Below are 12,323 nucleotides of genomic sequence, written 5' to 3' on the forward strand. Positions count from 1 at the left end.
CGCCCCGCTTCTCCAATGAGGAGCCCGGCCAGCCGGCCGCGAGGCCCCATTGGCTGAGGCAGCGTTCTAAATTCCGGGCGGACACGCCCACCTCCGCGCGCACGGTACGCGCTGTTGTAGTTTCCACTTGACGGAAAGAAAAAAAAAAAAATTCTGCCTGGCGACTGAGCATGCCCAGTTCAGCTGGTCTCTCCCAGGCCACATAATCTTGGAGGTTCATTGTTTTGCTGTTCCTTCTTTGAATTGTGTTAGTAAGAACGGTGCTCATGTTGCTAGGGAGGAAAAAGAGTAAGGGGGAACACACCAACTTGGTCATGGGAATATATACACTGTGGGAACTTCAGGCAGTTCTGCCCGCGAGGGTTTGTCGTGAATGCCACGTGATGATGGAGATCCTTAAAGGTAGGACAGCGGGAAGAGTGTGGCAATCTGAAGATCTCATTTCCCCCTTCTAAATGTTGAGTGAAAGTAGTCCCTAATATCACTTAGGTCTAATTGTCTAATATTTGTGATTGCTGGTCACTCGCTACCTCAGCCAACTCCACGCTGGGCTTGAAGCTGGTTAGGATAGATTTAATTGGGAAATAAGGAGAAAAAAAACGACCGAAGTAAGAATGTTTGCTCAAAGTTCTGTAAGATATTAAGTAGGTTTTGCAAAAGCATTGCTGAATTCGTTGCATGAGACCAGTTTTACCCCAATATCAAAACCAGTGATAAACAGCCAAAGAAAAGAGAGCTATAGACTAATATCTCTCATAAAAATACACACAAAAGTAGTGAACAAAATTTTCATAAATTAAAATCAACATTAAAATAAATAATTTATCATGACCAGTTAAGTTTATCCTGGGAATGCAAAGTTGTTTTAACATCTGAAAATCAGTCAGTGTAATCCTCCGTATTAGCAAAATAAAGGAAAATAATATTTCAACAGCTACAGAAAAAACGCTGGGAAATTAGTAAGCAAATTATAAATACATACAATGGAATACTATTCAGCAACAAAAGGATTAAAACAGTCCTACATGGATGAATAGCAAAAACAAAATGCTACATGAAACATGCCAAATACAAAATACTATACTGAATGATTTCATTCATATGAAATTACAGCAAAAATAAAATTAGTCTAGGTTAGTTTCAGAATCTTTTTGGAAAGCAAGGTTCACATCATAGGAAAACACAATAAAGCCTATAACACACAAAAAAGCCAAATTATTTTGGTCACAAAAGAGTTGCAAACACATATTAAAAACATCATCAAGCAGCTAATTTTAATATTTTACTTTTTCTTCATTAATTTGCAGAATGAATGAATTGGTGTCCTAGCAAATCCCAGAGGTGGTCAATGACTTTTTTAAAAAATATCTTTATGTACTCCTGGATTTTCTATATTTGGTGTGCTTTAGTCTCTTAGTATTATGGTTTTTAATGCTTATTTTGTTCCACCTGTAGTCAATAAAAGCCTTTTCAAATTACTAATTACGTCCTTTTGACATGGTTTCAATACTTTTAGATAGATTCCTTGCACAAAGGCATTTAGTGGATAGCCGTTCTTGTATATACAAGTGAACTAAAATAAAAACAATTCATAGCTCTAGAGTTGGATAAAAAATTTAGAGGTTAATGATTTTGCTATTTAAAATGCTTATAATTTGCCAGTGTTTGATAGTTTGAAAAGTCAACAAAGCTATTTTGAATAGGGTATGTGTGAAAAAGTTGCTGGGTAGCACTTGAAATCTGGATTGAATTATTTCTCTTTATGGAGATAGAAAGGTACCACAGCAAAGTCCATTTTTCCCACCTCTGATGAAAAATAACTCAGAATCGAGTCTTTAAATGGTATTTTCCAAGGCCAAATGCTCCATCAACAATAGTAAAGAACTGTGTTTTCACTACACATGATAAAATGTCTACAGTGAAATTGAAGTTTTCTAGTTGGGTAAACAAAGTTGACTGTGAGGATCTTAAATTACTTGGGTCTCTTAGTTCACTTATAAGTGGTGAAAATAACAGCTTTAGTTGAAAAATAATAGCTTTGATGGTCTTTCCTTGATGTGGATTGCACCTGACGGAGAAGGACTCTAAGGAATGGAGTGTTCTCCTGTGTACCTTTAGTAGCCTTCAAGAACTGAAAAAATCAGTACAACTCTGCACTGGTAGACCTGAACATAACAGGAGTAGGCAAAGAGAATGATTTGGTAGATGGCTGGAATTCTAGGTTAAGTGATAAAGACACTTGAATGGAAAGGAGCATGCCACATGCAAAACCACTGGGAAATCAGCCTGGTGGGAAGACACCAGATTGTTTACAATATAGTCCACTGCACAACCCTACTGCTTTATTATATCAGCCTCTAGGAGAGTAAAGGCTCCCTTCAGGTTGTGTGCAGTGTATTAGCCTCAACCAACAATGGATAAATTAAAGGAACCTGAGGAAAAAAAGAAGAAAAATGAGTGAACAAACTTTCCATCTCCAGTTTTTTTCTTCTCCTTGCTTACTCAAAACTATTGGAATCCTATAGTAACTTAGCATTTTTCAAACAGCAAGGCAAAATCATTATGTTGTCATGACTATAGGAGAGAATAAAAGGGAAACAAAGAGAAAGAAAAAGTACTGATGAGAGTACTTCACATGGTAAACATGAGTAGTATTTTATACAATTATTGTTTCCATTGTCCATACATGCACACACACACGTGTGTGTGTGTGTGCTAGGTTGAATTATGAAAATATGAGTTTTGGTCAGAAAAACTTACAGACATTGCACAGTGCTAATGAGTCATGTGGATCTTTTCCATTCTAGCAATTTTCTCCTCTACAAGAAAGGTGTTTAATCTTTAAATCTTAAAAGGAAATTTTGAAAGGGAAGCATCACTTGCAAATCACCTCCCTCCTCTTTTATCTCTTCTTCCTAATTTTAGAGAGGAATAGGCAGTCACCTTTTCATTTTAAAGATTTATTTATTTATTTGAAAGACAGAGTTACAGAGAGGGAGAAGCAGAGGCAGAGAGAAATCTTCCATATCTTGGTTCACTCCCCAAATGGCTGGGCCAGACTGAAGCCAAGAGCTAAGAGCTTCATCTAGGTCTCCCACGTGGGTGCGGAGGCCCATGCACTTGGACCATCTTCAGCTGCTTTCTGAGGCACATTTGCAAGGAGCTGCATTGGAAGTGGAGCAGCTGGGAATTGAACAGGCACCCATATGGTATGCCAGAGGTGGCTTTACCTGCTATGCCACAGCACTGTCCCCCTTTCTTAAATTTTTTATTTATTGATTTATTTTTTCACCATTGATTTATCATTCGAAGTAATGGCAAAGTACTGGAGAAGTCAGATCTAGAATCTGTATGTTATTGCTTCTGAAATCTGTGTAATTCCAGGTTAAGTTAAGGTTCTTCAGTAAATAGGCCAAAGAATTCCAAGGTGAGGAGTTCAGAAGTGTAACAAAACAACATCAAAATTAACAAATGTGGTAGCAAAAAAGCTTCGGGTTCACAGTGCTGAATTACTCTAGAGAAGGATCCCAGACAATGTTGTTCTCTTCCCCACAGATGCAAAGCCCCATCTCGAGACCACATCCACCTGTGGTTCACAGAAATAGCTAAGCAGCATGTCTCCTCAGCCACGCATGCTACTGTGCCAGCCCCAACCTCAACCTGGAGCATTGGCAAACTCACCCTGACTAGGAAAACTACTCTCCAACAAACAGTCCCACAAAGCCCTGCAATGGGGGCAACTGGGAGATTCACAGACATCACCGATGTTGATTATAGCGGAAGAAGTTGCACAGACACTACAGCATTGCAGCTACGCAGGACCAAAGCCAACACGCCCTACATAACCTATACCATAGAGTGCATCTCCAAGAGAGTATTTCACTATGAAGCCCATTCTATAAAATTAGTAGAAGTAACTTTTCCAATTGATATACAAATATCAATTTAGGGACACAGAAAGCCTGAAAAAGCAAGGAAACAATACTGCTAAAGTTCTACAATAATTCCCTAGTAACAGACCCAAAGGAAAGGAAATCCGTGACATGCTGATAAGAAAGTAAAAAATGATCTTAAGAAAGCTCCACGAGACATAAGAGAATGCCTATAGAAAGGTAACAAATTAGGAAAAGAATGCAGTATCTGAATAAGAAAATCAACAGAGATCATAAAAAAGAACTAAATCAAAATCTTAAAGAATTTAAGAATGAAGTGAAAATATAGTTTGAAAATATAGTTTGAAAATATATACAGCTTCAACAACAGACTAAATGAACCCGAAGAATTTCTGAAGTTGTAGACAAGTCTTTTGAATTAACCCAGTCAGACTGATAGAGAGAGAGAGAGAGAGAGAGAGAGAGAGATACAGGAAGAAAGACTAATGAGACACCATAAAGTACATTATACGCATTTTAAAAGTAGAAGAAAGTGGGGAGAGCATAGAAAATCCATTAATAAAATACAGCTAAAAATTCCCAAGCCTTGAGAGAGATATAGATGTCTAGATTCAGAAGGCCAAAAGGTCCCCAAATAGATTCAATCAAAATAGCTTTTTGAGACATGTTATAGTCAAAGTCACACAAGGTACACCCTTCCTGGGCATTATTATTGCTATTGTTATTATCAGTTATTGTACAAGCATATCTTGTAACTGTATTGATGATAAAGAGTGTAGGGCATTCTGTGGCTTTCAACAGGAGCCTACATTTTGTCTTCTTAGTCTTCAGTCAAACAACATGAGTGTAAATCCTTTACTCGAGTATGTTTTACACGGTTTTCCCACTCCCAGTCTTTTCATATTCAGTCTGCATTTTTTCCTTCTCTTTGTTGCTGCTACTTAAACTCACAGGAATATGATTAATTTGCTCATTGTTGCTCCCAAATGACTATTTGGGGATGAATTAAGCGTACTCCATAGCTAGAACCAGGAATTGAGCTACAATTGTTTAGTCATCCTATTCTGCTGGTTAGGGTGTCCAGTGCCAAGAGCTGGCCACGTTCAAGGAGGGAAATTTAAGGGAGGGGAATCCCCAAATGTCATGGTAAAGACACAACAAAGTAAGGAACCTCCCATCTCCCTAGGGAAAAAGTCACAAGCTGAAAGTTGTTAAAGACCAGTTTCAGGTTGTTGCAGATTTCTTGGGCTGAGTTATGCATTCTTGAAGGTTACTGTCATTGCCAGTATGCTCAAACAGAACCACAACCTGCCTTCTAACCTGGTGATCTTAGCTACCCACTTCTGATATCTTCTATATGTTTTCAAATCTCAGAATCCCCAAAAGCTTATAAGAAACATCCAAAATCCCATTTTGAGACTAATTGTAACATTCATGCTTTTCAGAGTACATCATATTATTTTCCTTTTTCAGTGAAAGAAAAAAAGTCCAGGTTTAGGAAGTGAAAATGAAACAAATCATTCTGGAAAATACCACATAGTAATTGGAGATGATTTTCATGTTTGTTTGATTAATAATTATATAATTCTCAAGCTCTAGGTAAGAGTTAATAGTCAATAGAGCCGGCACCGCGGCTCAATAGGCTAATCCTCCGCCTTGTGGCACCGGCACACCGGGTTCTCGTCCCGGTCGGGGGGCCGGATTCTGTCCCAGTTGCCCCTCTTCCAGGACAGCTCTCTGCTATGGCCCGGGAGTGCAGTGGAGGATGGCCCAAGTCCTTGGGCCCTGCACCCCATGGGAGACCAGGAGAAGCACCTGGCTCCTGCCTTCGGATCAGCGCAGTTCGCCGGCCGCAGCAGCCATTGGAGGGTGAACCAACAGCAAAGGAAGACCTTTCTGTTTCTCTCTCTCTCTCTCTCACTGTCCACTCTGCCTGTCAAAAAAAAAAAAAAATAGTCAATAGAATGAGTTTTGCCACATCAGAATGAATTCTAGTCACAAGGCTACAAATTTTTACCCAGTAATAAGAAGTAGCCTGAAAATGTGCCACAGTACTTTTAAACAAATGCTTTTTGCTATTGTTTTCAAACATAGGCTCATGTTATTTCCACAGAAAATCTTTCATATCTCTCATCTTTCCCCTACTTCTCATTTCCCCTCTCATTCCTACTTTTGCTCTATAGACCCTTAAGGAAAAGGCTTTTCCATTTTTCCTTTTTTCCTGAATAATGTAATTTACCTCTTCATATGTCAAAAGTATTTTAAAGTTTTAATATTTTTAAAGTAAATACTTATCCAAAGTCCTGAATTCTCAGTCATAGGCATGAATCAAATGCCAAGTCACTGAGCTATGATCACATTTTTAAACTTTTCAACCTTGATTTTCTTGTTGTAAAATTAAGAAAATAATGTTTATCTAAGGTATACACAGCTAGTTACCTCTCCAGTATTCACGATAGCCTTTTTCTTTACTAGCGTAATGCTATCTTTGGCATAGCTAAAACAAACAAAACTTTAGTTCCTGGCTCCCCTGCATCTAGTGGTTGCTATGTATTTCCATTTGGGCTAATAAAACGTATGCTGAAATTACAACTTGGTATGTATACACCACCGCTATCAGGCAGCAGACCAAGCTTTTGTCTTTGTTCCTCCCCTCTTTCAAATCCACAGGTTGTCAGCAATGTCTGCAGATTGATCAGCCATCTTATGGCTGTGCAGATGAAGGACACAAGTTAATGATAAAAAAGCAGAAAGAAAGTTATGCAGGGCCCTAGACTGCCATGATTGCCAGCTTCAGACTACTTATGTATGGAAGATAAACAGTATGTTTGATCAAGCCACTGTAGGTGGGTGTCTGAGATATGTAGCTGAAAATAACCCCTACATCTACTGCTCCATAGAATTGGTGTAAAAACTGAAGAAATTAAACTATTAAAGCAGAGGATTGCACATATACCTGAAGCATGATACTTATTTTGTTTGTAACAAGGACATTATATCTATATGCACTTAGAATATAAAAAAGAGCACAGGAAAATTTTGACTTTCCTGAATCCCTATAGGCTTCATTATGAACATTTAATGTGAACTTCTTAAAATTGCTGTAAATTAGAAGAGGATAAAAATTATAAAAATAGATTTTTTGTTGCTATGTAGTGGTCTATAATATACTAAGGGATGGTAATGTTGGATCATTGCCCAACTTCATTTTTTGTTCCTCCATATAATATAGATGCTGTAGACCCACTGCAGCAGGGATTCTGGGAGTGACTTGCATTTGGCTAGTCAGATGCACCAGCATGAAATTTAGAAAATGTAGGTTAGGGGGAAGACATACTTTTGCTGTGTTTGTTGTTTCTGCTTTCCTACACCGGCAACAGGCCCAGGCACCAACTTTGTGGGTTTTGAGAGGCAGGTCTCCCTGCATCTACTCTGTAAGCACAGACTGGCTGTAGCAAGTGTGATGTGTCTGGAAGTGGCAGTGATGGTGACTTCCTGATTGAAAAAGTGTTTTTGTTCTCATAGAGTCCTGCTCCTGGTGAATTCTTGATTTCAGAAGAGACATACTACTTTGATAACCAGGTTCTGGGTGATTTGGGGAGATTTTCATGAAAATTCTGTTTATTTAGTACTCCCAACTATCTCATAAGTTGTTGAACCCTTGAATCCTCTCTTTATATTGTATAGAGTGGATTCTGTTCTCTGCAACTGAATCCCGAACTATAGAAATTCTACTAGTGTTGCTTACATTCCCTGTTAGAGCTATGATTATGCAAGCAGATGTTGAGATGGAGAATGTGTGTGTGTGTGTCCTTGAGTGATCATGGTGAACAGACATTTTTGAAGACCCCTCCTAAGGACATGGAACACAACTGAAAAAAATAAATCTCTGATTTAATCTGCTGAGATTTGTTAGAAATTTGTTTCCACAGAATTATCTATTCTATCAAAATAACAAAGCACTTGGAACCTTGGAGTGGAGTCCTCTTTTAATGATTAAGTAAACCCTTAACCATGTAACATTGCTTTAACACCCACCCTGCCAGGGGAAATCAAGAAAGTTATTACTAAAAACTAGAGGAATGGAAATCCATGTTTTTAGTGGTGAAACATTTGGTGAAACTATTTGCCTACTGTAAATTGGAAGGCAATTACCAAAGGACACCTAGCTTTAGGGAAACTTAGTTATTACTACTGCTTATTTGTTGCTATTAGCTGCATTTAACAAGATTGCAAGAAAAAGGGTAGATTCAGAATAAGAACTGGTAAGTTTGTAAGGATAAATAAAAAAATTAGAGAGCCTGCAGAATGGGGAATTGGCAATGCAAGTACTTTTCAACCAGATTAGTCAAAAATAAAATTGAGGCCGGCGCCGTGGCTTAACAGGTTAATCCTCCGCCTTGCGGCGCCGGCACACGGGGTTCTAGTCCCGGTTGGGGCACCGGATTCTATCCCGGTTGCCCCTCTTCCAGGCCAGCTCTCTGCTATGGCCCAGGAAGGCAGTGGAGGATGGCCCAAGTGCTTGGGCCCTGCACCCACATGGGAGACCGGGAGGGGCGCCTGGCTCCTGGCTTCGGATCAGCGAGATGCGCCGGCCACAGCGGCCATTGGAGGGTGAACCAACGGCAAAAAGGAAGACCTTTCTCTCTGTCTCTCTCTCTCACTATCCACTCTGCCTGTCAAAAAATAAAAATAAAAATAAAATAAAATAAAATTGATGCTTTGAGTCACAAAGGCCTATCAAAATTCAGTTTTGCAGCAAGAATCAAATCACTGATCGTGGATTAGTGTGTGGTGCCTGCAATCCTTTTCAATTGGACAAATGGCTCAAAATCGCTTAAACCAGTTTAAGGAAGAAAGTGTAACACTCAACTGCTAAGCTCAGGAAACTGTGGCAGGAGTGGGGTGGGGGAAGAGAGAGAGAGAAACAGAGTCAGAGAGACACAGATAGCAAAGAAATATATCTACAAAGGGAAAATGGGAGGATCTAAGAAGTCAGTCAAGTCTAAGTTCCTAAGATAATTTTAACTGCTAAAAGAGGGTCTAACCTAACTATGAGTGTGGCTTTTTTGAGACGTAAAATGACCCTTGGACTTCCTACATTCTTAGAAAGGAATAAAAGTGGGAAAGCAATTCAACCTCTAAGGCAGACATAATCTTGAATGCCCACTTAAAACCTGGCCAAAGGATGCCCTTCCAAAAGGAGAGTCCAGGAATCATAGAAGTCGATGGAAAGAGCTGCCCCTCTTAGGAAACCCACATGGAGTCTTTTTTAAGAAATATGCCTTGCCTTCAGGTTATGGAGTTTCAAATTTCTGCCCAGCCTAATATTGGAATTATTATAGGCCAATAACTTCCAGGTGTTGCCTATTCCTCCTATTTTAAATATATTTATTGAAGTTATGCCGATTGTGATATACTGCTGAATCATGTCTGTGTGTATTTTGGGAAGGCAAGGTACAAGAAGAGAGATATATGAACCTGCTATGTCTTCACTATCTCCTGCTATAAAGACTCCCATGTATCACCCAGAAATTCTAGGCTTTGAGGTTGAGGCCATCACTACAACTTCTGACTTAGATCTCCTGGGAAGGAAGTAGGTGAATGTGTTTATATGCAGATTGGAAAGCAAAAGAAATATTTCCTGCCAAGAAAAGATAATCATGTGACTATCATTAGTACTAGCTACCAACTGTTTATGCTTTACTCTTTTATGACCAGATTGTAATTATCCCTTTTTAAAGTTAAGCATAGATATGTAACCAGCTTTTGCTAAATAAGTGTGAAAAGAAGTGATATATGTTTTTCTGAGTACCATTTTAAAAAATTGTGGTTAAAAAACATACAACACAAAATTTACTACTTGAACCATTTCTAGATGTATTCTTCAGCAGTGTTAGGCACATCCACTTTGTTGTGAAACAAATCTCCAGATCCTTTTCATCTTGAAAAACTGAAATTCCATAATAATCAAACAACTTCTCTTTTTGTTTGCCCTTAGGCCCTAGTAACCATCTTTGTATTTTCTATCCTATGAATTTGACTACTCTAGGTACCCCATAAATGGAATCGCATAGTATTTGCCTTTTTAAAAAAGATGCCTTGGGGCTGGTGTAGTGGGCAAAGCTGCCACCTGCAGTGCCGACAGCTCATATGGGCACTGGTTTGAGTCCTGGCTGCTCTGCTTCCAATCCAGCTTTTTGCTATGGCCTGGGAAAGCAGTTGAAGATGGCCCAAGTTCTTGGATCCCTGCACCCATATGGGAGACCTGGAGGATGCTCCAGGCTCCTGGCTTTGGATTGATGCAGCTTTGGCCATTGTGGCCATTTGGGGAATGAACCAGCATATGGAAGACCTCTCTCTCTCTCTCTCTCTGCCTCTGCCTCTCTGTAACTCTGACTTTCAAATAAATAAATAAATCTTTTTAAAAATGCCTTATTTCAATTAGCATCATGACCTCAAGATACATCCTTGTTATAACAAGTCGCAGGATGTCCTTCCTTTTCAAGGCTAATATTCCATTGTTTGCATTTTATTTATCTCTTCAACCATTGGTGAGCATTTGAGTTGCTTCTGCCTGCAGACTATTGTGAATGGTGTTGCTGTCCTGAGCATCATCATTAAGAACTAGTGTCTGATTCACCATCCTCCTTTTTCCTGGGACCATGAGCAAGGAAGCACCTGCTGAGATGAGCTTCTCTAAGCCTGGGTTCTTGAATTATTAAAATAAACATAACTGACCCAAAATGGACAAACAATAGAGGGAGTGAGAAATAAGCATGTGTTATTTTGACTTACTGAAATTTGGGGAGGGGTTTCCAGTGAAAATCAATGTTTTCAGGTTTAAAATTAAAATTTGACTAACAACATTTTTGAAATAATTTTGATTGAGACTCACATAATAAGGAAGGTGTCTGTATTTGAGTCTTTTACTTTCCTTGTGTCCCCCAAGTTACACCTTCTGTGTGTGTATGTGTGTGTGTGTGTGTGTGTTTTGGAAGGGGAGTAGCATAGAAATCTAGAGAAATCCCCAATCTTCTACTCTCATTTCCTCTCTGTTTACCTGGTTTCTATGCTTTGAATTGACAACTTTATTGCACCTTTGGTTTTGATAATATTTGATATGGCTGTAGATACCAAAAACCCCAATGAACAGTTTTGAGAAGATAGAAATTAGTTTATTTCTCTCATATTAAAAACACAAAACACAGTGTTGATATGATGGCTTCAGGACCCACTGGAACACCATCTCTTGTCTCATTAATTTGTCATCCCCATTATGCCCCTTCTAGATCATGTTTAAAGATGCTTCATCTACCTTCATTCCTCACATTAGCATTCTGGCCAGCAGGAAGGATAACAGAAAGAAAGACCATCTCTCCTTTTTTTTTTCCTGATGAGAACAAGGCTATATTTGGTTAAAGATATGACCACAGATCATAAAGAAATAGTTAAAACAATATGTTCTTGGGTTTGTAACATTAGTAGATGTAATATGTATAAAAATATTATCATAAAAAGAAAGAAAAGAGATTAGAACTATGTAGGTATAGAATTTCTGTATATCATTGGAATTACACTTTGAAGGTGATTCTGTTAAGTGGAAGTGCCTATGGTAAAGAGCAGCCACCTTAAAATCCTTCAAAAATGCAGTGAAAAACATCATTTAAATAAGTGAAAAATGCTACATTAGAAAATACTCAATGAAAAACAAAGAAGTAAATGAGGAATGGAGGAACAAACAAGATGAGACATAGAAAAGAAAAAATAAAGTGCAGACACAAGTCCAATTATTTCAATCATGATATTAAATGTGAGTGTGTCAAACAATAGAATCAAAAAAGTAGAGATTGGCAGAATGGATAAAAAATGACTCACCTATATATAGAAGCAACCACAAGAAAGCTGAAATAATTATAGTAGAAGATAAGATAGACTTTAAAACAAAGCTATTACTAGAGATGAAGAGGGAAACCCTCATATAAGAGATCAAAAGATTTAGCAAATATATATGTACCTAATAATAGAACACCAAAACATATTAAATAAAAGTCACAGAAAAAGAGAAACAGATAAATAATAATAGTTGGAGACTTCAACACCTCACTTTCAATAATGCAGAGAGCAACTAAATGGAAGAAGACTTGAACAACACTATAAATCTACTAGAACTAAAAGACTTTTATATAATTCTCTATCCAAGAACAGAATAGGAATTTTTCTCAAATGCACATGGTACATTCTATAAAATAGACTATATGCTAGGCCATAATACAAACCTCAGTAAATTTAATAGGACATAAATGATCCAAAATATGTTCTTTGACTACAATGAAATGAAATTAGCAATAAAAAGCAGGCTAAAATTAGGAAGCTTACAAATATGTGGAAATTTTTTTCTTTTTTTGACAGGCAGAGTTAGACAGTGAG

This window comes from Lepus europaeus, chromosome 3 (assembly GCF_033115175.1).
Source record: "Lepus europaeus isolate LE1 chromosome 3, mLepTim1.pri, whole genome shotgun sequence".
Lineage (NCBI taxonomy): Eukaryota > Metazoa > Chordata > Mammalia > Lagomorpha > Leporidae > Lepus > Lepus europaeus.